The following is a 27710-nucleotide window of genomic DNA, read 5'->3' as shown; positions in this document are numbered from 1 at the left end:
GCATTCCAGTGCACACCAAAAAAAGAAATTCCTAAAATATTTCCAAAATTAAAGGCAAATGTGTAAATGCAGTTCCTAGAATGTCGCTCCTTATCGCTCCTTCACCTTTTTGGCAGTGCGGTATTTCTCCATTTCCCTCCTCCACCCTCGTACAGAGCACGTGAAGGCAGGTGCAATGGGGAAGGGTCCTCTCCTGCCCCTCCACTTCTCGTGGCCATAACCGGCAGATTCCGTTAACTCTTTAGGTAAGAGCGACCTTCTTCACTTTACATTTGGTACAGGGTTACTTATTTTTAGATAAAATGGATGTTTATTAACGCTGAGGTGTAAATATTTCTCAGTATAAAAATATCTTGGAAATTCCTCAGATTTCTCAAGAGCAATTCTGCACCAGTGCTCTGAACGGCCACTTTTCTGAAGTCATTCCCCAGACCGCACAGCGTCGGCCACGTGCCCAGAGCCCAAACGGCGCTTTCCCCCGGCCCACTGTGCCCCCTCCCCACACCAGGGAGCCCCAGCCCTTTTCCAGGCCAGGCGCAACCACCTCCTGCTCGCCGGCAGCACGGGCAAAGCCGCACCGGGACCTGGGGCCGCGAGCCGCCAGGCTGGATGCTCCCGGCTGCCGAGCACCAGGCGCTGCCGGAAAAACAGCTCTCCTCTCCTGCGTCGCGGTGGGAAAGGAGCGACGGGGGACGAAGCCCATGGCCGTCTGCTGATGCACCCTGAGCTTGACAAGTGACGCCCGTCCCCAGCACTGCTGCTCATTTCTGCCCTGGCCTCCTTAGAACTGGCCGCGACTCCACCGCACCGGAACAGAAGCCCAGAGGGGAGCAGCAGGAGGGACGCTGACAGCCCGCCAGCGCTGGGTTGACGCGGTGCGGCTGTGCACCACCCGACCACCACCCCTCCTCCCGAACCCACCCTCAGCACCCACTGGAACCCGCGGTACCCCAGGCTGCGCAGATCCTGAGCGCACCGTCACAGCCGGGAATTATTTTAGAAATATAGCCGGAAAGTCTAGAAACCCTTTTTTATTCCCAGCTGAAAACCCTCCGGCGGCGCAGTCCTGTGCAGCTCACGCAAGCACATCCCTGGGCCAGGCAGCGCTCCACAGCCGCACACAACCCTGTGCCCAGTGCTGTTTAAAGTACGTAAAATATTTTAGTGGCGAATATTCCTTCTAAGATACATCTCTCTCAAACGCCTTATCAGTACGCCACGAACAGCAGTGCTTTCAGAGGTTAAGGAAACTTGCTTCTTCGCAACGCTGGGAGCCGTCAGCGCCGGGCAGGGTCAGAGGCAGCCACGGGGCACCCCGCACCTTCACAAAGTGATGGGAGCCGGGTTCCGCACGCTGAAAAACCACCACCGGCTGCAGCAGAATCCAGGGGTTAACCCTTGACACGCACCCCGTTTCGTAGCACCTTCCGTTCACAGAAGGTGATGTTTTGGGGAAGGATATGCAGAAGCCTACTACGCCTGCCATCACAGCGCAGAGCCCGGGCGCAGCGGGCGCCGCTGCAGAGCTGCGCAGGAGGACGGCGGTCCCTGCCCCGCGGGAACCGAGGGGGCTGGCCAACCCTGCAGCGCCTGCTCCTGTTCTCCAGGACCCTGATCAACACGCCTGCTCTGTAAGAGACGAGGAGATCATTACATGGCCAAAGCCAGCCTTACAGGTATCTTGAAAGATGGAGACTCAGTGAGAGGTGGGAAGAAATCCATGTCAATCTGAAAACCCGTAACAGACATGAGTCAGCCGCTCCAGTCAGCCACAGCCCACGGTACGTGGCTTTGAATGCTGGCTGCTGTGCACGGTGATGCAAAACTAGTAATTATTATTTTTTAAGTGAAAGAAAAACTGCTAAAAGTCAGGAAACCACATAATGGATCAGTGAGTCATTCTTGCCTGAAAAATTTGAGACGCCTAAGAAAGCTAAGAAGAAATCAAAGAAAAACCCACAATCTCTCTGCCGTTCCCTCTCATTGTCCTTGACCCACCCCCCTTGAGCCGTTCCTGCAGCAGAGCTTGCCCAAAGCCAGGGATTTCCAGTCCCCAGCTCTTGGCACTCCGGTACACGATACGCACTGCAAAAGATACTGCGAGCAAGGAGAGCTCAAGATATATAAATTCAGGTTGCAACAGAAGTAAAAAATGTTGGTGGCTTTCACAAGGTGGCAGAGAAATACACATTCCCCTCTTGCTCTCAGAGAGTATTTCTTGATAAATACCTAACACCTAATACTAACATATATTTTTAATTTCGTTATTCAGGCAAGACCAGAATAGAACAGCATTTACCTCAAGGCTAGTCAAAGTTACCCCCAGAGCAACGCACTACACAATAAAGACATCAATTAAAATTACAGAATCATAGAATCAGAAAATCACAACCATGGACTAACATAGGTCAGGAGGGACCGCTGGAGCTCATCCAGGTTCAGCCTCCCGCCTGACGCAGCTCCAGCCAGGTCAGGTCACTCAGGATGGAGACTCCACAACCTCTCGGAGCCCCTCCAGTATTTGACCATTCTCACAGTGAGTTTTCTTCCGCTACATCCGGTCGGGGCTCCCCGTGTTGCAGCCCATGCGTGCTACTCTCCTACCAGCGCCGAGCACCTCTGGGAAGGGCCTGGCTCCGTCTCTGGGCACTGCGATGGGGTGGCTGCAGGCAGCAGTGAGGTCCCCCTGTGCCCTCCTCTGCCCCAGGCTGAACCCTCCCGGTCCCCCAGCCCCCGCGGTGGCTCTGCTAGACGCACACCAGCACGTCCGCACCTCTTCTGTACCGGGGAGCCCCGAAGTGGACACCGTACTCCAGGCACAGCATCACAGCTGCCCGATAAAGGGGAGGACCTCGTCCCTGGACCTGATGGACCCTCCTCTGCCTCCCTCACCCCAGGGCACTCTGCCCATGGGCAACTTCTTCAGATCCTCTCCTGCAAAGCTGCTTCCCAGAGAGTCGCCCCCAGCCCCTATCGTTGAGCAGGGTTATTCTATCCCAGATGCAAGACTTTGCATTTGTTTTTGTTAAACTTCAGGTTTAACAAAGGTTCCTACCAGCCCACTTCTGCTTGTCCAGGTCCCTCCAAGGGACACCTCTGCCCTCCAACGCTCCCTGTGATTTGATGTGACCCGCACAGACTACAGCAATTTGTATTTGGCTGTTTCCTGGGTTGAACCACGCTGCTGCCCGAAAGCACAGAGTAACAGGGGACAGCACCTTACACCCATGAGCCTCAAAGCTGAGAGCTGCTCTGGCTCCATCCACGCTGACCACAGCTCTCTTCTGGAGGCCAACCCTAGGATCAAAGGAGATACCACACTTCAAAGAACCTACAAAATTAAGGAGTTTAAATAAGTCTAAAGTATTCTGCAGGCTAGGAAGAAACACGTCAGTGCTGTGGTTGTGTCTCCAGAAGCAGAGAATACGGCAGACCAGCTCGAGGCTGAGCCGTTCGGCTTCTGAGCAGCACGGAGGTGGGACTCTGTTTTACCCCCAGCCTAAACGAACTGGTACCAGCAGCACCCACCTAAACACAAGTCAGCACTACTCCAGCTACCTCCAGAAAGTCAAATAAAAGCGAGACAGAAGAACGTGCAGAATTACAATGACCAAAGAGGCTCTAGGCAAGGAAGCAGCGTGGGTACCCAGCCCCTGCTGCCACCACTGCCATGACATGGACCAGCCCGTGCAACCACCTCACAGATGCTCTCAGACAGCACGAGGGGGTCAGCAGCCGGCTCCGCTCCCCGGCGTGACCCCCGCCAGGTTCGGAGCTTCCCAAGGAGCCCCACAACTCACCGGCACCTTCGGAGACGCAGGAGGGAGCTGGCACGGGGCAGCCTGGCTGCAGCGGCCGCAGCACCGCTCCCGAGGGCTATGCATTGCATGATTTTAAAAACTACCGACTGCAACCCAAGAGTGAAGTGCAAAGCAGAGCAGCACTTCACACACGTGCTTTCACAACCCCTCGCAGCAAAGCGATCCTTTAACACGCACGGCCTCTCCCTTCTCACCACCACCTTTTTTCCTTCTAAGTAAAGGCTTCAGGCCCCGTGGGACGCTCGGTGAAGAGCATCTACGGGGCCCTGCGTGGCAGGGGCTGGGACAGGCGGTAGCTCACATCTCAGGGGACCACGCACCCTCCTGCAGCCCCCCTGCTCCAAACACAGATTTTTTCTGTGAAAAGTAAACGTTTTCTCCTATCATGCACACTCCTGACTCGATTTTCTTCTCCTTCAAACGGACTGTTCCAGGGCCGATCGTTGTCTCCAGAATTACGTCACCCCCATGTGGTGACGCAACCTGACCGATCGCATCAGCTGACGTTGCAGCACAAAGATGTACACATAAGTAAATCAGGTCTAAAATGCATTTTACCCCATGATTTTGTACTTATAGCTAGCTATAATAGTGGTGTTTTGGCCTTCTTGTTTGGTTGGTTGTTTTTTTAAAATGTGATCCTTATTACTAATATTAACTTTTTGAAGCAGTCTTATCTGCAAAATTTGGAGGCTCTTTATTCATTCTAATCGGGTTCACAGGAGAAAATGTTCGCTTCCTTGTAGACGTACATCAGCCTAACCAGGAAAAGCAGTTGCAAGCAGCAGCAAGCTTAGGCACAAAAAGCAGCTTTTGCATTGCAGCTACTTGTGTCTCTAATGCTTGGATAATTTTACTATCTGAATGTTGAAGGGTGTGTAACTCCCTTGTACCTTCGTGCATAGAACTCCCACTGTTCTCGTCCTTTATACACAACTGAGAGGCGCCAGCTTAGATCAGATTGCTCGCAGCCCCGTCCAGTTGAGTTCTGGTATCTCCAAGGAGGTTCAACCACCTCTTTGAGCCCCAGTTTCAACACATGGACTACCTTCGTTATGAAAACACATCCCTAACATCCAAACAGAATTGCCCCTGCTGCGATCGGTGTTCACGGCCTCTCGCCTTGCAAACCTGAGAAGGGTCTCGCTCCATCTTCTCTGTATCCTCCCACTGCGTAAGTCAGGGACCTGCTTTTACAATGTAAAATATTTCATCCTAACTTGTCAAAATTAAAGTTACTTCTATTAGGAAAAAGCTTGTTGTTTCTTCTGAGAGCTCTCTATAAAGGAGTGGCACCTCAAGGCTGAACTGGTCTCTTGCTTGCGCAGTTAGTTTGGCCAGGCAGCTCCCAGTCCAGCACGGAGGAGTAACAGGTCACATCCACAATGCTGGAAGGAAGTATTTACACCACCCACTCCATAGAAACTATCTTTCTCTTCCTCTCTTATCTCTTGCTTCTTTTTTATAGGATGTGAAAAGAGATACGAGAAACAGCACCTTAGATTTATGCACCTGCAAGCGGATGCCCACTTTCCAGCTGCCACAAGCAGCCTGCGAAGCGGGTGAGTTTTCGTGCGCAGCGAGATGCACATAAGCCATAAAGACAACAACTTCAGGAAGAGAAAACTCGCCCTGGATTGCTCCTAAAAGCCGAGTGTGCCTGTCCATGCAGGTGCCACAAACTAAAGGTGCAGAGGAAGATTTAAAGCAACTTTAAAACTAACCCCTCGCTGGATTCAACCTTCTCACGTGCAGCCCACAGTGGGTGCATGCACACCGTACAGCCGACAGATTGTTCCAGTCCAAAGCACAGCTGCCTCACATTTCCCGCTGCAGAGAAAGGAAAGGACAGGAAAAGGTGAGCCTACTTATTGTAACTGGAGGACTAAACCCTTTACTCTAGGTTATCCTTGGGGCAGCTAGAAGGCAGAACTGCAGGCAGCAGCGCTTACGCTCCAACCAAGCCTTCCTTTCAAGGCTTGATTGCTGCAAAGATTTGACATCTCAAGGGCGAAGCACTTCAGACTCACACAGCTCCTCTGGCCAGAGACGGTTCATGCTAATATATTCCCATTACGTTTTATTGAATTTTCAATTCATTACTTTGGGGAGCTTCCTCAGGAATTTAAAAAGAGATTTCCAACACGATTAGCATGTATGAACTACCTCCGTACACTTACGAGATGGATAGCACAGACCTGACCCAAAGGCCAGGCTTGCATCCCAAGTCTCTTGATCAGCCCAGTCTCAGCAATGCTCAATACCTGGAGCAAGGCAAAGCTTCCAGAACCGTTGCTTTATAGGGGCCTTTTCCATGGTGTCCTTTTCTTCTGCTCTTCTTTCCAGAACCCCCTGCCCCTGAGCCGAGATCCCGTCTATCTCGCCTTCACGGACTCGGAGGACAGCTGAAGGAGCACGTTGCCCCAGGAGGAAAAGCTTCACGAGTGGACAACGCAGAAGGACCTGTTGCATGCATTGCCTGTCCTCCTCCTCTCGCCACAGCCCGGGAATCGAGGACTCCCCATAGTCCCTTCACAGACAAGCTTCTGCATAATTAATTCAAGCGAAGCGGCACCATTCCCATGCTGCCATACAAGGACAGCTTCTCCCAGTTTTAACCTTATTTATCCCTCGTGTCTTACCAAGAACTGATGATTTAAATTTTCACAGAAGCTCTAGAGAGCAGAAAACACGGTGACAACAGCCTTTGCTCAGTGCCCTTTCAGAGGTGGCACACACTCCATGCCTTTCCCACAGCGAGAAGGGATCAGCTGCTGCTTGCAAATAAACCATCGTGTGGGATAACTGCGTGCTGCATCCAGCAAGCTCACTGGAAACATATTCCTACAGTTTACAACATTTTCTCACTTACAAGACTTTTTTTTCCTGAAACCAGCCAAGTCTTCCTCTCCCATTTAAGAGCACAACTCTTTAACAGAGCAAGGCCATGCTAAGGCGAGATGCTACTCGCCATCACAGCGCCCGCAGGCAGACCTAGCAGGAAAACACCGTTCTGCAAAAACACGCCTTAATTATTGGACCTCAAGAACAGTATGCAACTGTTAGCTTGACTTCTTCAGGGAAAAAAACCTTCCCGGTCTTCCTGTCATCCTCCTACTTCCCCAAACTGAACCAAAGAAATGTCTCGTATGCAGTTCTCTAGCGCTTTCCACGAGGATCAGGACGCTGGTGAGGAGGGGACCCGAGGCCAGCAGGCACACGCAGCCTGTGCTCCCGCCGGCCGTGGCACGGCCAGCTCCTCGCCACCCACGGTCCCAGCAGACGGCGGAGGAGAAAGCCGACGGCACAGGGTGGGAAGGGGAAGAGGGTGGGGAGAGGAAAGCAGGAGGAGGAAGCAGCTCGTCAACAAAGGACACAAATCCGCAGAAAACCCAAATTTCATTACTCTTGGTGCTCACGGACCCGTTCGGTTGTACGCATGTGATGGCGACAGTCAGGAACCCTGATACAAGAATGAGATCCTGGACCTGTCAGGCACTACCTGGGAAGCGCTCTTAGCAATGCAATTCTACCAGATTTCACGTTTAACACGTTAAACGGTAATGAAAGGAGCGAGGGATAAAGGTAGGTGAAGAAGAAAGCAAGACGCCCTGCACGGAAAGCTGCAGGAGAGCATTCACAAAACTCCCCTCCCGCGAGAGGGAGGATCCCCACCTCCCCACGGCAGCCCTGCGGCGTCGGGGAAAGGCTCTTCCCGGAGAGCTTAGCACAGCTTTTGTCCACTAATGGTAACTATAAAAGTTTAACCTAATCCCCATGTACTTCACTTGCCCTGTGACTAGTACTGCCAGGTGCCAATGCTCAGCACACGGCGCAGCAGAACATAAAAAGCAGCAACTAGGAGGAGCAACAGTGGCAAAAATTAAAATAAATCTCTTTATTAGTAGGTGAAGATTATTTGCATTAGGGAAACAAGATTTCCCCCCCCCCCCCACCCTCGTCAACCAAACATGTTGCTCGAGCAAAGAAGGAGCACTTCGGGTTACGTCAGCTCCGAGGCCGGCTTCCCCATAAACCCAAACAGCACTCGCCCAGAGGAAGCAACGCAGGGAGGGAGGAAGCCGACTGCCAGCCCAGCCTCCGACCGACAGCGACCCACCGCTGGGAAACACCGCGCTGGGGACCGGCAGGAAACACGGACAGCTCGGGAGGAGGCAGAGCCGCGCTTCCCTGTCCCTGCGTGTACTCTCCCCCCTCAAAAACCCAGCCGCTGGTGAGGAAAACACAGCGACGACGGCGTGCAAGCAGCCCTGACAGGGTGTGCTGCGAGCAGATCCAGGAGAAAAGCATCTGTCGGACACGTTATTGCCAACAGCAACAATCCTAAGCATGCCGTTCTGAGGCAGGCGTTCCTAAATTATAATTCTCCTGCCTCAAAATAATAGCTGCCACCTTTGAATACACAAGCAAAACAAAAATCCAAGTCCCACTTTGAGCAGCCCTGCCGCATAGGTGCGGAAGGCATGTGTTGTGTTGGCACAACGCCGCTGAGCGCGGCCACCGCGCTGCCAGTAAATCCGGCCTGCCCGGCTGGAAGCCGAGCTGATGCCGCCTCACTAATAAAGGTTGTTACTAAAAAAAAAAAAAAAAAGGAGAGGCCATCCCAGTTCAAGCCAAAAAAAAAAAGGTCTCAAAATGACTCATTGTGGAACATGGGTTAAATCGGATATTTTATGCCCTGTTTTGCTTTGTTGGAAAATGGCAGTGCTGCTCTTGGAGGACAGAGTGGGGAGATTCACACCTGCAAAGCACTTTGACAAGTAATACTTTTAATAAAGTGACTTTTTTCTGTAGGTGACCACCAGGAGAGGAGCTCTATAGAACAGGATGCTGACAAAGAGCAGCACCGAAACTCTGAGGCTCCTCATTCCGGAGGGGTCCCAGCAGAGCCGACTGCGCTCAGCCTGGGGCAGCAGAAGGCGACACACCACCCACGCGACGCCTGCGCTGCCGCCGCCGCCGCCACCTCTCTAAGTTACCGAACCAGAGGACCGCGAGGCTGTCTGTCTGTCTGTCTTCCCCAATCGAGCGTCCACACCAAGCGCGCAGGCCTCAGACGCTGTTCTGAGCAGAGCCCACCGGCGCTGCGGGGCAGCCGGCTCGCAGAGCCGCCACCACCACGCCGAGACCTCCCCTGGCCCCGCGAGACCCGCTGCTGCCGCTGCCGCTGCTGCTGCTGCCGCCGAGCGCCAAACCGCCGGGGGCGTGGGCGCAGGCGCTGCCACAGCCAGGAGAGAAGGAGGAAATGCTTTTCGGCAACGGCAAGCTGTTATTCAATCGGCTCAGCATCTTTTGAAGCCTCGCCCTTAGCCTGAACAAACGCTTCTGAAACTCCGAGGGGCCAGCTCCCGAGCCTGGCTTGCCTGCAGATCAGAGGGCGGCACGGCCATTAGCGCTTCCCAGGACAGCGGCAGTTTCAGAGGGATCACAAACCACTTCCGCTCCTTCCCCGAAGACGGTCTTTCAAAAATCTTCCAGGCTATTTGCAGGAATAAAATGGCTTTAAAAGGCAAGCTGACAACTCATTGGACAATGTGGTCCTCATCTTTTACACACAGGGAAGAGTTTCAGCATGATGCAATCCATGTTAATGTTCAGCATTTTAAAGCAACGTTGTTGTGTAAGTAAAAAAACCAAGGAAGAGACCAGAATATGCCAAATTTTTCCTTAGCACGGCTCCATTGCTATCACAGCTGTTGTTCCACTGACTTAAATCACATTGTTTAATCCTCCCTGAGACTACCCAAAGCCTACCCTGCACGTAGGTTTTCACTGCAACCTGGCAGTGTAGAAGCCGCTGAAAATATGACCCATCCTTGTACGTTTGACCAGATATTAGGGCTCACCCACCGTACGCCTGCTCACCTTTTTCCCCACCACTTTTAAGCCATGATTTAGCTGCTGTCTACTCTGCTGCTTCCCCCTAAGCACGCTGGAGAGGCAACACCACAGGTTTCACAACACGCTGCTGTCCCGAGCACGGCCACGCTCCCGCAGAGGTGCGCGGACAGGACGCAGTTTTAAGGTAAATTAAAGCAGAAGAGAGAGGAGGCAGTTTTCCAAACGGCAGCCAGCCGGGGCTTCAGACTGCAACAGCACACGGCAGCACGGTAACGCGGTGCTCGGGCTTTTAATCCAGACCAGGGCTCAGCTGGCTCACACTGCGCAGCACAGCCCAAAAGCCATTACTGCCACATTTGAGCACAAAAAAACCACATTTGAGTCCACTGGCAGTTGATTTGGAGAGGATGCATGAATTGGGGAAATTTCAGAGGAAGCACGAGGCGCCTTATCAAAGACTGTAGCCTTCACAACGTTGGCTTGAATCCCCGGGACAGAGAGTGCCCCACCACCACCATCGCCACCTCAGACCATCTCCATCCTTCAGGGCTCCGGCAACCCGAACCGTACGACCCCACGCAGCAATCACCGTTTATCTTTACCTTTTGTTTCCTCCACAAGTCTGACGGCTCTCGGGTAACGCAGACCATCAGAGCAAGCGCTGCGTATCGCAGAGAAATCCTCTTTTCACCTTCCCAAGAGACTGAGCATTACTAATACGTTTTCTCCACGTTACAGCTTTGCCGTACACGCACATATACATTTTACTGCACCTTGGCAAAGCGAACACTTACTACACGCGTGCTGTATGATATGCATTAGATGTGCTATTTAAACCTGCACAATGGTTGATTTAATTACTAGCTTCTGAACTCTCAGCTAGCTTTGACAACAGAAACGACGTGATCAATCTCTTCGTTATTTCTAAGTGCCCAGGACGGAAAGCGCCATTTAAAGCCACCCCAGGCACAAAGCCAGAAGACTGGAGTTGAGTTTGACCCCGTTTGTCATTATTTCAGCTGAACAAACAGTATCTTTTCCATAACTATTTATTTGGCAAGAAACTCGCCCCACAGAGTTTCAATGAGAAGGATAAATCACGTACGACTTGGGAAGGGAACAGGAGCACCTGATTCGAGAAATGCCCAAGCTTTGGTCCCTGAAGCGAGCGGTCCGGCATGCTTTCACAGCACGGCGGGTGCTTGGGCAGGCAGAGCAGCACAAGGAGGGCAAAAAAATAAATTAAGCAGACTTGTTCTTCAGCACTCCATAAATCCTCCACGCAGACGGGTTTACAATTTGGGTACGAGCACCACACAGGAGCTCTGCAAGCAGAGACCCTTGCATCGCTAAGCCTCTGCTTAAGGAATGATTCCCAGCAGAACTTTATATTTGGGTTGGGATTAGAGAAATTATTTTCCCTCCCCCTCACACATGTGGGTGCCTGCGGTGCAGCTTACAGCTGGCAGGCCGCTGAATCAGAAATTAGAAATGGAAGAGACGTATGCGGTCATCGCGGCCGGCTCGCGGCCACGGCGAGATGCGCTTGGCAACGTGGCCCTGCTGCTCACCAGCGCCCGTGCCCTGCGTCCTCCCGGCCGCGCCAGCAGCAGCCGCAACGCGTACCGAGGGCTGCACATACTTTAATGGGAATATCACCTATTAGAACAGGCTCCTTAGAATAACGATCTTCTTATCAAGGAGATTTCGTTGAACTTTAAGTCCCTACAAAGCACTTAAGTGTTGAAAAGACAGACATCAGAATATAAATTTCAAGTTGAATCGAAGAGCAGCTTATAATAGTTTATGACCAACATGAGTGATCAACAAGTGTCCATTAACTGTATTTAGAAACAGAACACTTAATTTATGTTTAAGGCAATTATAGACTACCACAGCTTCCAACAACAGAAGAGACAATTTAAGCTATGTACTTCTAAATAAGAAAAAATAGTCTTAATTTATTTTTAAGAATTATTATTTCAAAGCACATATAGGAGGGACCATAACTTTCTATATGACATAAAACACCAAACTCGAGAAAGACAGTAGCTTTAAGTATCCAAATTAAAAATAAAAACATTGTGATCACTGCACAAACATGAAGATGCTAAAAGAACGGTACTGTTGTCATAGACAGCTTAAAAACAGTTAAGTCCTAACAGAAACATGCATCTAGTCTCTTCTTGAAAGACACGAAGAAGGCAATTATAACTCCACGGCCCACAGAGCGAGCGACTGCCCTGCTCTCCTCAGCAAAGAACGGAGATTTTATGGATTTGGGGCTGGACGATTCAGTGGAAAACGAACCCTCTGTTTAAAGACTTACAGGGGAGCTGCAGCAAAACTGGCTTCTGGTCCTATTAAAGCAATGATTTCAGCCTCATCAGTGTCCACGCTCCAGGCAGCATTTAAAAAGGAAGAAATGCATGAAATCTTAACGCCAGCTTTGGCAGGGCCAGGCTGCGGGGCCCCTGCCGCAGCAGCCAGCCTTGCTCAGCACGGCCACGGTTCCGAGGAACCTCTGGGCACGCTTCTTCAGTTTCCCCACGGCTCGAGCATCCGGCAAACCCCCCGGCCACGCAGACGGCAGGCGCCTGCCGAGGGGGGGCTCACGGACCTCGTTTGCCTTCCAAAGTTCACTGCAAGAGATAAATAACCGAGGTGGGCACCTGAGCAGACACCCGTTTACCTCTCCTTTGGGGAACACCGCCGCTCATCAGCCGGTATTTCTGTTTGAACGAGAGCCGAGTCCCTCCGAGCCATCCCAGCCGTTCCCACGGCCATGGGCCTGGCTGGGCTGGTGCTGTAGCCGGGAAGCTCGATTTGCCAAGCTTTTGGCAACTTCACTCAGGGGAAAAAAAAAAAAAACAACAAACAACCCAACACATTTGTGCTGAAAATGTTTCTCTTATTTTTTCAGGGTACATCAGCTGATAAGCAAAACACCACGATGCATTGTGTTTCTCCTATAAACTCTCTCCCACCAAAGCCTTTCGACCAGTACAAGCACAGGACCACTGCCACTGGAGGTGCTGGTAAGTTATTTCCCAAGAGCAGAACTATCTCCTCTACAGCATTTCCACACAGCCCAAGCCAGGAAACAAGTGACTAAGTTTAGCAATCATTAGGCTACTGATAAATCTCTTCTGAGTCCCTTTCATCTTCCAGAGCCACACCTCGAGGGCAGCAGATCATTAAGCATCCAAGTTCGAAGCACCAGCAAAGCAAAACTATTACAGTTTTAGCAGCTTTTACTCCCTAGGCTTTTTACCAGCTATCGTGGCATGCACAGAAGCGGAAAAGAGTTGCAGTGCTCATCTCCAGGCCACTGCATCGCACACACAACTCATTTGCCTCATTACCCCACCACGTTGGGGGAGAAGGAGCATCTTTGGCTTGGCTGCGCTCCCTTCGTGCGGCCTCCAGCCTGAAACGGCCTTTGACGGGGCGACGTCCTGCTCTCAGCAGGCTGAGGCTGCTGTTCCCTCCCTTCGGCTGATGAAAATAGAGCTTCTTTTTATATTAAGTGGTTGTATTTGATGAGGGGAGCTCTGGAAAAAGACTGCTCGCTTTACGATGACCTACAAAGAGCTATACATTTACCCCATATTTGATTTTTTTTTAAGTCATCATCAGTGAGCGGTGATTCCTTGCAGCTCTCCCGGGCAGACACCGTCTCTGCAGGGACCGGAGGAGCGGCAGCACCAGGACCTGAGCAGTAACACTTGGATATGTTATACCGAAAAAAAGTCTGTCAGTGCTTAAAATTCTGGGTTATTTCTGCTCTGCTGTACGGGATCAGGGTTATGTTGATCCATTATTCAACATCAGCTACATTCAAGTTAACGAATTGTGTTTATTAAAGGCGTAACTTTGGCTACAAATAAAATTCTCTGCCAAATCCTAACACAAAAAAATAGGTGTTTCAAGTCCGGGCTCCTCTGAATCTTTTTTAGTGCCTCATTAAATAGGAAAAAAGGTACTCTAGTCTCTAACTCTTCAGGCAGAAAATACCAGTTCCAGCATCAGCATAAAGGGGAAAAGGTACAGCAAGCCTTCCTCCTCTGCTTCAAACCGGGCAGCTTTCCTGCAGTTTCCTGACCCCGTATCAACACTCCCCTCCACTAAGAACGGTCTCCTTTCTCACGTTCTGCACTGAAGCCTTCACGGGCACCTTTACCAATACTTACATGAAGACTCTATCGAACAATAAAACCTTTTTCTTCTTTCTTTCCAATGCAAATTTTCTCTTTTTATTAAGACAGTTGTATTCCGGTGCAATGTCCAAGAAATCGCGTCACTATATTTGCAGTATGTACCTGGTTTGCCACAAGTAAGCAAACCTTCATTAAGTGCTTGGTAATTTCAAAAGAATTTACAAAAAAAGGAGACCTCACGTCAACCACACACACTGTTCCCATGCAAACATTTCATGGAGACGAGCGTGGAGACAAGGCGGCTGTAAAATGGGTTTATAATGGCAGTAACTTTTGTTCATTTACGCTTTGAATAAATAATGGCGAGCTACTGGAAGAAGACTGCAATTAAAAGTCACGCAACTGAAGAGAATGCACTCTCTGGCATTAGTTACAATTCTTTGGAATTTATTTTTTTTTCTCTGTAGCAGGACTGGTATTACCTCCAGCCAGCTCTCAAGCCTCATTGCAGGAGACAGGTCTAGACGAGTGAGAAACAAGGACCTTCTCCGGACATGTGCCAGCTGCAGGAACCTCCCCAGCCACCCGATCGACAGCCCACGTACGTTCGGGGACGGGCGCCTGCGTGCCGCGAGCGAGGAGCATCCCCGCTGCCGGACTGGAGGGAGGGCGGCCTCGGCAGCAGGCACGAACAAATGCCTGTTGGCTTTTCCTGAAGGAAAATCAGGATGAGAAAATCGGTTCTCATCCACAGACACACCAGCTAAAGCTATTATGGATGAGAACTTAGATAAAAAGCGATGTTGGTAACGGCCGGGGTTCCCTCCTTGGCCGCGGCGGCAGGGCTGTACCTCCGCGGGCGGCCACGCACCAGTCTCACCAAACACACCGTTAAAGGGCTGCTCAAACCCGCTACACAAACTGCTTTCCGCAAAGCCTCTTCGTGTGAAGGAACAAGAAAACAGGTATGAAAAAGTTACCAAAACAAAGGGAAACCATTCCTTTCAGAAACCCGCATCCCGGAGGGACACGCAGCTACCCACCACCTTGTCGGTCACAACTTGCCTTCGGCAACCCTGGCCTCCTGGCTGGCTAGTGAACACTTCACACCCCAAACCAAACCTTTCCTCTGCCTTCACAAATGAAGGGATTTGCTGAACCTTCGCGGACAAGAAGCCTGCTTTTGGCTATTCAGGTTCAAATACTGGATTTCTACTCTGTCTCTAGATTAGCATAAATATAGCAGGTCTGAGATGCCCCATACCACCAGTGACGGCTTCCAGAAGGAGACGCAGCACGTCACCTGGCCCCACCGTGAAATTCGAGTGGAGGGGGATGAGCAGAGCACGGCACGTCGCTTCCCCCCACGAGCACAGCCTGGGGAAAGCGGTTTATTCACAACCACTTGCTGCTTCTCCATCTGGACACGTTTCTGAAGGTGTGGGAGAGATTCCATGAAGGTAGCTGACCCAGCAGACGAACAAATTGACACCAAGGTGCTAAATTTACTTTACAAGCCAGTGCAGATTTCAGCGAACTCCCCCATTACGAACTGCGTCTCAGCCGTGCCCAGGAAATGATGGATGCCCCACAGGCTGGGCCACCAAGCTGACATTTGTGAGAGGGTTCAAGTCCCTGCTCTGCCAGATGACTTCCTGCATGACAATGATACCTCTGCACTTTAATCCTTCATTTGAAATAGGAAGACTAGGGCTTCCACATCCTACAGTATTATGAGGTTAAATATACTAGAGACCGCGAGGAACTCGGAGGAGTTTGAAGTGGCGTTCCCAGCGCAGTCGTTTGGCAGACACCGGAGAGAGCCCACCTTCGCTCACAGGTCCTCTCCGGACTTTAACCAAGAACCAAGAGCTGGGTTTGTTCTAAAAATTAATCTTAGAGTGAATGGCGGTTTGAGAGTTTCTCCCAACACCAAAGGAATCACAAATGCAATTGCAAGAGTGAACAGATTACGCATTACAACTGGAAGAAGGAAGAGCTGGGGTGAAACGTCCCCCTCCCCTCGCATCTCGGGAAACTTCCACCCTGGTACAGATGCTCTTGGCACGAACCGAGAGCGGTGCAGCCCACACCCCTGCAGTTACAGCGAGCCGCACTACTCGCTGGCTTTCCTGCTGCTTCTCCTACGCAGAGCCCGGCGAAGTCGGTTCTAGCCGAGGTGCCAGATGCTCCCCGCACTCCCAGCCTCAGCCTCTCAGGAGGGCGACTATAATGCCGGGATCTGGGGCCCAGGGTATCTGTGCAGAGACTGACTGTTGTTCTCACAAAAGACCTGGCTAACAGGCTGGGCCAGAAGATAGCCAAAGGCTACCGAAAAGAGGAAAGGCTGGGGTGAGCCACTCCCCACGGGGGAGCTTGCCGGGGTAAGCGGTATGCCTCCTTATAGCACGGTCACAGGGAACAGAAAAGCATCTCAGACATTTCACCTTGTTAGGCTGAGTGGCTGAAAATAGCCACAAGATGAAAAACAAACCAGTTGGACAACTTATCCAAACCGTAGTGCTAAAGCAAACACTGAGCAGCAAGCTGGAGGCAGGGTGCAGGACGAAGACTGAGCTGTCTTCTGACTCGAGCTACCCGTGCGTGGAGCTCCGGAGCGGTGTCGGAGGACAACGCCACCGGCCACTGCAAAAGGAACTCAACTCACCCAGCGCCGGCTGCTTAACTCCCTCTATAACCCACGGAAAGGAACGGGCGTCTCTGGAGAGCAACTCCTCCATCTAACACAGGTAGATGAAACAACCCTATGAAGATACCCATCTCTGCAGCGATGGCGCAGGAACACCAGACATGTAGATTAAGATGCAACTGCTAAATGACAAACTCAAAGGGCCAAGCCTCACCCTTACTAAGTCACATAAGCATGAAACATTTTTTCTCCTTTTCCGGGGGGCAGGGGGGGAGGTGGGAGAAAAAAATAAGAGATCCCACCTCCCACTTTTCATACCAGCAGCTGTAAGCAAAACTTTTGTAGAATTCATCCTGCTGTCTGCAGCGTGGGAGCGGTGCAGTGAGTGCCCCCAAATACCCCTTTCCACCTCTTTCCTTTCTTAATGATACAACAAATTCAAACAAATGACCAACAGGCAAACCTGTTTATCTACAAAACACAGAGTGCAAATCTCCAGGAAACAGCACGGCCCACAAGAAGCCACCACGAGCAGCGCAACCCCAGGCGCGCTGCGCCACGGGATGCTCGGCAGCCGCGGCGCTGCCTGCATCCGACACAGCCCTGCCTCTCCTCCGGCTGCGGGAAGAGACCCCCCGCGCCTGCCGCTCCAGCCGGGACAGTGCGTTGCACAACCGCAGAAGCCCCGCTGCTCTCTCAGCAGCTGCTGAAGCTTTCTGGATGGCTGAGTGATTTCCGAAGGTTTGCATGATGATAACTAAACGAATCTGCTCCATCTCTGAGACAAGCCTCCAGGAGCAGTTTCCGCAAGCGCTGAAGGCAATCACAAGCCGGGCGGTGCTCCCACGGTTCTTAGACGCGCCGAGGCTCCGCAGCACTGGAAGCACTCCTCTGGTTTCCAGCGATCACGGCCGCGGCCAGGTGAGCCCGGCACCTCTGTGCTCGGCCAGGGCCAGGAGGGCAGCAGCCGAGGTGGGACGAGGACAGCACCCACCACTGCCCCACCGAGAGGTCCCTCTGCCCGCAGGGCTGCCGGGTGCGTCGCCATCACCATTCCCACAAATGTGTCAGCATCTTCTAAGTTAGTTTTCACACTCCCCAGTTTCACACCTTCGGGAGTATCTCCTCCTGTATTCAGCAGGCCTCCAGGACACAGCTTAATTAATCGGCTCTTCCTAAAGCAAGCCAAGCTGCACGAGTGCCATTCCAAGCTGCCACCCCTGACGGAGGCTGCGGAACCTCTTCATCTTCCCAGCAGGGTGGCAGAGGATTGCAGCTCACACCTCTCGGGACACCGCAGCCAAAGCCAGCCTGGGGGCTCCCCGCCGCGTGGCCCAGCTGGCAGAAAGGGTTTCCAACGCCTTTGGCTCATGATCGCTGCCGGTGGCACCCCGCTATGGGTCACCTCTGGGGTGGGAGCCAGGAACCTAAAAAGCCACACTCCCCCTCCGAGACCATGGGCATCTGCTACAGAGCAGAGACAGGGGCTGCTCTGGCAGAGCCCAGCACGATCCTACACCCCCAAACCCCTCCGGAGCCTCACCACGCTGCAGTACTTTTGTGCCTCAGTCGCAGTTCAAGCTGCTGGGGCTTGCCCCGGGCAGGAACCGGCCCGTGCCCTCCTGCGCAGAGGGGTGTAGCTAGATGTGCAAGGGTCCACAAACCATGCAGCTAAACGCATGGGCATAGACAAGTTGTTCTTTTCTGATCCTTTCCACAGTTTTTAAAAGAAAAAAAAAAAAATCTACTCTTTATTTTGTAGTTTGAAGAACAGATACACCGGGAAGTAACGGGGAACACTGAATCACTATCTCCTTTCCGATCTTTAATCAACCATTTTCACATAAACGCTTTATTCCTCATTTATTTCTTTTTACTTCCTACAAGCTTAATGCCACGGATGATGGGTCAGACTCTGATCCAGGTGCAGAAATATCAAAAGGAGGAGAAAGCTTAAAGGCTCCACGAGGACCTGCACAGCCTGTTAACACCGTCGCTTTTTCCCTTCAGCAGTAAGCTGTAACCACCGCCGCCAGCCCTCACCGCTGACCAACATCCTCAGCAGGCAAGAAGAGCCACCGCACGCAGACTAAGAAGGAATAATGCTTCAGCAGGCTGACGGCTCTGGAGGTTCTCCTCACCGTGCTTGAAATCCTGGAGCTTTTCAATAATAAGCACAAGTCCTCCAGGCCAGCGCAAGATGACATACTTTGGTTTTTGCCTTAACACTGCAAAGCAGCTGGAACAAAAAACACTCGGGTGGCATTAATAGCAGCAGCTACTTGGAAAATAATTTTTTTCAGAAATTAGTTCTCTCCCCAGAAAATGAGGTTTTATCCTGCCTCTGTCTACCTATATCAAGGAAAAAAAAACCAACTTTTTTCTTTGGCTTACTCACACATTAATTATATACTGGCACTGTTACAAATCTAAACATACGCATTGCTTAGCAGCTTTAATCCAGAATTATTTCTCCCTTTCCTGCAATACAAAGCTTAACTTGACTAGCAAAGGGGCAGACTGTTCAAACAAGCAAGCTGTTCATTTGTAATTCAGACGAGGAACATTCTTAAAGTTCTTGTGTTTATTACGTTTCTGTCCTCCCAGAATCGCAGAATCGCAGGCACCACAGCTCAAAACCTGAAGGAACAAATTAAACTGACCTTAAAACTCTGCCCTTCAGGGAAAAACATGTAAGAAATACTCAGCTACAAAAATAGCGTCTTTTCATGCAAAACATGAGGCATGAGCATGTATTTGTTAACAAACGTCACTGTTTCCTATCAGATTGCTGCTGCTTCCACATTCTGAAGGCCGGCTGGGATCAGCAAAGCCGCCCATAATTTCCAAGCTCTGGAGGAGGCAAAGGCACGGTGCAATTAAGACGACGTAGAGCTCCTTGGTAGGATAAAGTGCGCTTACAAAGAAGCGCTGTATTTGCCCCCGTGGATCCTGCAGACATCTCTTAGAGCAAAGGCTAGCAGCATAGACACTTGCCAAAGAGGCAACAACTCACACTGGTGAGAGAGCAGCTTCAAGGAACACTCGGTGGTTCCCAAAGTCAGCCTGCACAGATGTCCGCGATACACAGCGAGCTAATGCATTTTCCAAAGTGGAAAAAATAGGTTACTTAAAAATAGGTCCATAATCCAAACAAACAAGCGTCCCGATACTGTTTCATAAAGATAAAACAAACAAGCATTCACGTACAAAAACACGCACAGTTATCTTAATGACTTCCTTATGCTCCTCTGATGATTTTCCTATCGATTGTAGCGGTGGGTACTTCGTCCTGTAACTGCCTGTAAAAGCAAGTATTTCAGCCGGGCACAGTCGTGCCACCGCTCCGGTTACCAGCCGGCTCCCCAGCCCCGCTGCCGGGATGGCCCAGGACAGCTCACCCCAACACACAACTGCACCGACCCCACTCTGGCAGCTAAGAGGCTGAGATTTATTCAGTTGTAGTAAGTTAAAAGACTAATTCACTGGTAACGCTTCCACCCCGGTGCCCAACCCTCAGCTCCCAGGTGAGCCGTGCTGGCACAACGCTGGTTTTTCACACACAGGCTCACAGTTTGAGGCAGAAGCTTCTCAAGGCTCACACGTGCTGCGGGAGTAACGGAGCAATGGCTTAATTAAAGAGTCCGTCATCTACGCCTGCCTGAAGACCAGCATCAGCTGCTAAAAAATGAACCAGAGTTATGGAGGTGCCAGAAAATTAATCACACAGGACGGCAGGGGCTGATTAAAATGAAGGTAAAGGAAAAATTAAAGCCTGCCAGAGAGACCCACTTGGATCAGATCACACGAGCAAAGGCAGACAGGTCAGCAAGACGGCCGTTGCCTACGCACGCATAAAACATCTCTCAAACTCCAGAAGCAAACTAAAGTCCTTGGGGTGGGAGGTGGGGAAACCGAAGGTCCCGAAGGCTGTACTCCGTAACAGGGAGAGAGCGTAAAAGAGGCCAAAAAGCCACGTTATTAATAGCACTTGACCATGATATAATGAAGGGTGATCAAATCTCCTTTTCCAGCCGTGGACCGGAGGGATTCCCGGCTCACGCTGCAGACCTTCACCCAAGCAGCAGTTAAAACAAAGTCCTGCCTCCCGTTCCCAGCACAGTCCCGCCTCAGCAGGTATCCGCAGTGCCGTTCAACGCAGCCGGACCACCCAGGGCAAACGCACCCCAGCAGGTACAAGAGGGCTCACTCCAGCGGGAATCCCAGAGCTGCCCCAGTAAGAACCACAACCGCCCAGCCTCCAGCCTGCTCTGCCTGCTTAGGAGTTTATTTCTCCCTATCTAGCTTTGTTTTTAAAGTAAAGCTAATTAATGAAGAAAATGGGTTTTTCAACACTAATAGATTGTGCAATTAGGACTTTCAAAAGCAAAATGCAAGGCCGGTTACATTCAAGCAGCTGAAGGCAGCAAAAGGGTAACCAGCTCGGCACTGAACCTGGGCTTGGGGACTACAACAGGACAAGTGCCACCGCCAGCGCCTCTTTTAATCAGCACAGCCTCCAAGTGGAATAAGCAGAAGGAGAGTTTTTAGAAGCAGAGGGATAACCTCACAGAAAACTGTTGCTTTTCAATCACCTGCTCAAACACTCTCCTTTTAACAGACAAATCCACGTGGAATTACACCAGGATGCCCTTCTACTTCCCTTCCCTCACCAAAAACCAGGCAGATCTTGAAATAAAACTTACTGCACGATAACGCAGTTCCCCTGCAGTATCAGTCTAAAGGAGCGTGCACCGGAGAGACATCATCTGTCCCCTGCCCGGAGGAAGAGGAGGCGAGAGCACTTAGCAAGGAGAATTACCAGGTACCAATATGCCCCAGGTAGCCCACGAGCCAAACACAAACGGAGCAGGCAACAGAAAAGCAACTTTTTTTTCTTTCTTACTCCCTTTCAGATAAGGCACGCTCCATTTCACCACGATCATCAAAGCATCACGGACCCTGCTGGCCATGCCATACGGGATGTCAGGAGGCTTCATCACACATTTATTGTTTCGTTCCCTCCTGAGAGGAAAGGACGGACAGGAGGACTGCTGCTTTGGACTTCCCACGTGTGCGCACACGTACATGCGTATCCCTGCCTCACCTTAGGAAAGGCCAAACCAGAAGGCACAGGTTGAAGCAGGATATAAAGTAAGTCTGCCATGGTCTTTTTTTCATCCTGTGGGAGTTCATTCCAGGACTGCATGTTTAGGGAGGAACCCCAGTTCCACCTTGCTCCGTGCCGTGTGTGATGGCATGGCCCTGCCCGGCCAGAGCTGCTCCAGGCTGCCACGCACCGCGGGGGACAGAGAGACGGGGGGTTTGGAAGGTGCGGCCCTGAGAAGAGAGGATTCGGCCATGAAGACACCAAAAAGGCTCAACAACCGCATTCAGGCTCTGTTTCCAGTCACGTGCGAGGTCTGCTTTCTCCCCCAGGCATCTCCGGGCTGCCAGGGTCGGGCACAATGCGGGGTTACCCGGACCCCAGGACGCGGGGTTACCCGGACCCCTGCTCCGATGCTGGGGTCTGTGCTCCGACGGCGCAGCCTCCCCCACCTACACTTTCCAGGCGGTCAAAGTTAAAGGCAGGTTTTTCTCTCCCACTGAGATGCGGTGAGGGCGAAGGCCATACGTAGCGTGGAAAGTCTGAGCACGAGCTTTACACGTACTTGCGCCGGCACAACTCCTGAGAAAACAAATACCCCAGAGAGCTGACCTCCGCCGCTTCGCTCCAGCCCCACGACAGCAGACAGCATCCCGGCAGCAGCACTGCGAGCTCCACCAGCAACGCCGCCCATGTGAAAATACTACCTGGGAGGCACGTGAGGCATGAAGAAAGTTGCTTTTCAAAGTAATAAATTAAAAAAAAAAAAAAAATCCACACTCTGATCCAGCTGAGCATCGCTCCAAGTTTCTGGGCCGACACAGGGAACAGAATCAGCAGGCAGGAGCCCGGAGCTCCCCAGCAGCGCTACCAGCCCGAACACAAGCCCTCCCAGCCCCGCTCCTCTTCCACACGAGGCTGCACTTTGATGCCAGAAGACGACAATTTCTCCAGCTCTCAGAACGGTGATTCCTCGAGATGAGTTTCGTTCCTAAACGAAGTAAAGGCTGTGCAATCCACTGAGGCTTCCAATCAAGCTGGCAAAGAACACTATTTCCTCACGGAGTTTTCCAAGTGTTCTCCAACACTACTTCTTCTCCCTTGCCCAGCCCGAAGCTGCTACTCACGTGTGCAACTTCTACTCCGTGAAAGTGCATACCTAGAAAGAATTAACTGCAGCTAAAGCAAAAGGCACCGTAGCAACATCCTTCTAGTCCTGCAGACAAAGACTCCTTTAAAAAGCACTTCATCGTAAAGCAAGAAGAGCATAGCAGGTCACTGTATTCCACAAACTCCTCCAGGTCTGTGGAAAAGACATGATTGTAAGCGTTACTGCAGGGAAGGTGTGTTCTGACAAGCCGGGCCGCGTACCTCCTCGAGGCTGCGGTCCAGGGCAGGCTACAGGAGGATTCGGAGGTTTCCGGCACCTTAACAAGGTGGATGAAATCCTGCAGTGGTTCTGTCTACGCAGCACGGGGAGGTTAACGAACACCAGAGAGCAGCCAGATCAATGGTATCTCAGCTAGCTGCTTGCGTCTTAACACCAGTGATTTTATGCTGACCTCCTGACTTCAACTGATAAGACTTTTCCTAAAGGCAACTCATAAAAGCATCTTACTTGCTGCAGTGGATGAAATCAGAGGCTCTGGCAAAGGAACAGAGGACAAATGCAGATTTTGGCATCATGGTGGGTGACAAACTTCAGCACCATGAAATAAATGCACTAACGTAATGTTTCATTAACTAAGCAACTAGCGATGATAATATTTACATCAGTAGATAAAGAAGCAACCATCCGTTTGTGTTGCCAGCTTGCAAGATTACTGCATCAAGCTTTCAAAAGACACCACCGAGTCCACATTCGCTTCCTATGTCAAAAGATTTCACTGCAGGTTCAAAGTCCAAAAACAATCACTTTCCAGGCTAGAGGTTTTGTAGCAAAGGATTAACTTTCAGTAAAACCCTGCATCCTCGAATGGCAAGTATAGGAGTTCTCAACTGCAGGGCTTGGACGCAGCATCCTCACCCAGGATGGTTTTTTCCCCCCTATCAAATTAATCACTCGTTAAAAACTTGGGGCTGTGGCCCCCCTTCATCACGCTTATTTTGTTAAACAGTGATGTTCCTTGTTTTTACGTGTAGCTTAGGCTCAAAGTGCTACAGGCAAACATCATAACTCTGAGGATATGCAGTCAGATTTTCTTTTGATATCATCTTAATATTTTTATAACTTGTGTTCTGGTAGCACACCGAGCCCCCCTCGCTGGGGTAAGAATCCCACGTGTTAAACACCACTTGAACAAGAGCAAAGACGACTCCAGAAGTCTTGTGATCGAGGAATCGAGACAGGGAAGCAGGAGCCAGGTGCAGGGAGAACGAGAAAGGTGGGGAAAGAGGAGCTGTCGTGCCATGGTGTAAGTAAATGCCAAACCCTGCCCCCGTGCCACCACTGCACCAGAGGCTCCAGCCCCTCACCGGCCCCTCGGGCTCTGGCTCCCGGGCGCAGCACCGCGAGGTTTGTGTTGCCCAGAGAACGAGTCAATCTCATCACGCTATCCAGAGCCTGTCTTTTAACCGCTGCAGTGAAGAGAGCCGGGGAAAATCCAGACCAGGATCCCTAATCTGTCTAAAGGATGCCAGAACGGGGACCCGAACGAGAGCCCAGACCTCCTCTAGCACAGGCAGAGCACGGCAGATACGGCCCCGCATCCCTACGGATGTAGCAGCACAGAAAGCAGTCTCGATAGAAACTGAAATACGGCTCAGGGGAATGCAGACTTGTACCATTTCTATATAATCGTACGGAGACGGAGCAGGTATGCACCTAGCAAAGCGGACAAAGCGGACAGCGTAGAGGCAAGGTATCACCATTAAGGGAGCCAGGAAGGAACCCCAGTCATCCCACGCCCAGCCCCTTCACAGTCAGTTTTCCTTGGATCTCCTACACACACACCTGAAGCCCAACCTGAAGGTCCCCAGCGTAAGCAGCAGCAAAGACGTTTCACTGTCCACCCGCGCTGGTCTGCACAGAAGGCAATCAAGTGAAAAATTAAGAAGAACAACCTTATTGATATCAGTTAACATGATTTAATGAAAAGCAGGCTATCGAGCAAGCTTACTATTTTTATCAAGATAAAATTTAAAAACTTTTGACCAAAACAGTTGATGGTGCACGTAAAACTTTTGTAAAACATTTGACATGTAAAACATTGACACCGGACGATGTTCCGATAAGGACTACTGCCGATAGAAAAATGAACAAAACCTGCATTACACAGGTTAGACTCGGGCAACTGACAGATTACAGAGATTAACTGGAAAGAGAAAAAAAAGCCTACCGCCTGAAAGTAGTATTTGTAGTAACATCCCCGAGGAGCCTCTCTCGCCCCTTTTAGAGGGGGGCCGTACGAACGACCCCAGGGCTGGAAGCTGCGGCTAGACAAATTCAGGCTAAAAATAACCAACAGTGGGTGAAAACAATAACGCAGGGTGACTGTCGGCACATCCTGCGCAGCGGCCGGGGGACCGGCCACCTTCTTCATGACACCGTGTTTTTCTGAAATGCGCTCTAGTGCAAAAATGGGCTGCGGGAGACTGGGGAGGTGGAGCAGCTTTTGGGGTCTGCGCCTCGCCGGGGGTCGGCCTGCGGACCGGCTGTCCTTGGCTCTAAAGCACACCCCACCTCCGTCTCACTTTCTACGCCTTGCGAAACGGCTCCTGTGCGTTTGAGTGTAACCCAACTTAAATCTGATACAGGCAGGAAAAGGTTAAAGATTAAGCACTCGCTAGCAACGCTTGCCTTTGAACAAGCCAAAGCCAGGAGAAAACCTAATTTTCCCTGCAGTTTAGTCACCAACTCTAATTTTCCTCCATGGATAAAACTATGCATTTCAAACTCCTAAAAAAAAAAATAAAAATCTTAGGAATCAGAAACATATCCTAATCCTCGATAAAGCATGCCGATGCATCCCTTGAGTGTGCACAGGAATCTAAGCAACCGAGCCTAACGAGCAGGCACTGCTAAAACTCACGCTTCTGCTCTCTACAAACACGACTTCCCTGCATAGCCTGAAAAATTTCACTGTTCCAGGGAGAAGTGACCGGTGCTGTCAATTTTTTTAATCACTAAAATCATGCCCTGTCAAAAAAAAAAAAAAAAAAAAGAACGCTTTCACTTTCGAAAATACATCCAAAATGAACCCTTTCACTTTCAAAAATCCATCCAACACCTACCTCCGCCTCACGGCAAGAACCTGTGCTGCTGCAGACGCATGTGCAGCCAACACAACCCTTCATGTTCTGCTTCCAGGGGACTCGTAAGGAAAAGTGTCATGTGCTATCTGAGGATACTCACTGCACTGAACCGTGAGCAGCAGCTCTAAAAGCTAAAAAGCAAAAGGCCAAGCGACCTCAGCGGAGGCATTAACTTCCAGCTGCATTAGCAGCGTGCAGCGAGCACCACTGAACTTCCCAGCTACCCCAGCAAGGGGCAGGGTGCAGTTACACGGCGAGGCACCCGCATTCGGAGCAAACAAATCCCTCATCGACCGCGCTCATCTGCACATTTTGGGTTTCAACCTGTACCCAGCTATTCCCTTGCAAGGTGGCACGAACTGCTCTGCAGGTTTTTAAACCCAGAAGTAACTAGAACATACCAGTTGTGAATAACCAAGAGTAAAGAAAAGTACCTCTTTTGCAGGAAAAGCCCACCCGTAGGTGATTTTATTAAAGAGACCAGGTCTCTGGACTGCTCCCTGCCTGCCCTGCCCTGTTCTGCCTCTGCTCCGAGAGAAGAGCAAGTCAGCAGCTGAATCACCAGGGCTGCCACACTTCTGCAGGGCCTCCAAAAATAACTCATCTGGAAATTCCTTGGAGGCATAAACCTTGCTTCATCAGGACTGCAGAGATCCAGTTTCCTTAATGGAGCAGACTGGATGTGAACTGGCCTAAGGATTTAGGATCACGTATGAAGAATATAAAAAGCAACTTCTTACAGAACAGCTAGCATGCGGTCGATATTAAGGGAGGGGAAAAAAAAAAAAGTCACATAAATCATCACGTCGCCAAGATGAAACAATCTGCCTGCCCAGGAATCAGACACCGAGTTCCCGATCGTTGGCCTGATACTGCGGTTCCAGGGCCTTGCCTGTTGTGCTCACCACCCAGCTCCGTACACAAAGCGAAACGCCTTCTTCCCAACGCCGCTGCGGCAACTTTCACCTGTGTGAACGTGAACGCCCACACCTGCACCTTCCACTGTAACAGAAACCCTGCGTGAGCTCCCATCCCCGGGCCCTCGCCAAGACTTCGGCCTGAAGAGCTCGGCGAGGGAGCAGCCTTGCACCTGCCCAGCGCCAAACACGGCACCTCCCCGCCGCAGTCAGGGTTCAGAGGTGCTCGCCGCCTTCTTTACCGCCGTGAACCGGCACGTTATCCCTCGCGGAAGCCTGAGCCAGGCGGGACCCTCCGGAGCGGATCCAGGCTGCGGATGATGGCGGTGGAGGCGCAGAGCCACCCTGATGCTGACAGCTCTGCTCGCCGCCGAGCAGAAAGTCGTGCTCGGAAGGGCTGGCCCGCACCCAGGCCGGCGGTGCTTCAGCTTCAGTGGGAGTTTTCCCCTTTAGAAAGCAATTTCTTCGCCTGCAGTGCTCACAGGACACAACTCACTGTTTTTTCTGTTAGCGTGCGAGAACTCGGCGCCGCCGCAACGACAAGGCGCGGAGCTGAGGATTTCTGCTTCGCTACCGACAAGTAAAAGCACGTTTTATCGAGCAGGCTCCCAGCTCTGACCTCAGGGACCGTCACAAGGACACAGAGCAGACACCAGTGCCCACGCTGGTTTCACCCTTTCCCGGCCCTCCGCCGAGGCTGGCTCTGGCAGCAGCGAGCCGCTAAAGCCTGGCTCCCGGGGGAAAACGCACCCAAGTCCGGAGGGGCTCGGGCTTCTCCTTTCTTTTTGGCGGGGCTGTCGGCTCTCGGGGCGGAGGGGAGGGAAGCAGGGGGGCAAAGAGAACAGCTGGCTGCGCGCTCTCTGCTACCGCTCCTCTTCGGGGCCGAGGCGGGCAGCGCTGGCCCGGCGCGGGGCGAGGGCCGGCCGGAGGCACGGCAAG

At 51.4% G+C, this 27710-nt stretch overlaps 1 protein-coding gene across 13 annotated transcripts in view; it reads right to left on the bottom strand.

Moving 5' to 3' along the window:
- STIM1 (stromal interaction molecule 1) overlaps positions 1–27710 on the bottom strand; it is a 105165-nt gene that overhangs the window by 76130 nt on the left and 1325 nt on the right. Inside the window, exon 1 of one of the 13 annotated variants that reach the window (XM_072851050.1) lies at positions 9206–9308. The exons of 11 other annotated variants lie outside the window; for them this stretch is intronic. The gene's annotated coding sequence lies outside the window, so the exon portion shown is untranslated. Of the gene's footprint in view, positions 1–8821; positions 9102–9205; positions 9309–27710 lie in introns of those variants that run through there. One more of the 13 variants, XM_072851051.1, reaches the window with a different exon arrangement.

This window comes from Ciconia boyciana, chromosome 1 (assembly GCF_034638445.1).
Source record: "Ciconia boyciana chromosome 1, ASM3463844v1, whole genome shotgun sequence".
Lineage (NCBI taxonomy): Eukaryota > Metazoa > Chordata > Aves > Ciconiiformes > Ciconiidae > Ciconia > Ciconia boyciana.
This window is presented reverse-complemented; position numbering and strand designations above follow the sequence as displayed.